Source organism: Nematolebias whitei, chromosome 23 (assembly GCF_014905685.2).
Source record: "Nematolebias whitei isolate Nwh7 chromosome 23, NemWhi1, whole genome shotgun sequence".
Lineage (NCBI taxonomy): Eukaryota > Metazoa > Chordata > Actinopteri > Cyprinodontiformes > Rivulidae > Nematolebias > Nematolebias whitei.
This window is the reverse complement of record NC_056520.1, coordinates 1980730-1981268: the sequence shown is the minus strand read 5'-3', so window position 1 is coordinate 1981268 and position 539 is coordinate 1980730.

The window sequence follows — 539 nt, the reverse complement described above, 5'->3', positions numbered from 1 at the left end:
CCGCAGGAGTTCTGGTCCACCTGACCGCAGGAGTTCTGGTCCACCTGTCTGCAGGTGTTCTGGTCCACCTGACCGCAGGAGTTCTGGTCCACCTGTCAACAGGTGTTCTGGTCCACCTGACCGCAGGTGTTCTGGTCCACCTGATTACAGGTGTTCTGGTCCACCTGTCTGCAGGTGTTCTGGTCCACCTGACCGCAGGTGTTCTGGTCCACCTGACCGCAGGTGTTCTGGTCCACCTGACAGCAGGTGTTCTGGTCCACGTGACCGCAGGTGTTCTGGTCCACGTGACCGCAGGTGTTCTGGTCCACCTGTCCGCAGGTGTTGTGGTCCACCTGTCCGCAGGTGTTCTGGTCCACCTGTCTGCAGGTGTTCTGGTCCACCTGTCTGCAGGTGTTCTGGTCCACCTGACAGCAGGTGTTCTGGTCCACGTGACCGCAGGTGTTCTGGTCCACGTGACCGCAGGTGTTCTGGTCCACCTGACCGCAGGTGTTGTGGTCCACCTGTCTGCAGGTGTTCTGGTCCACCTGACCGCAGGAGTT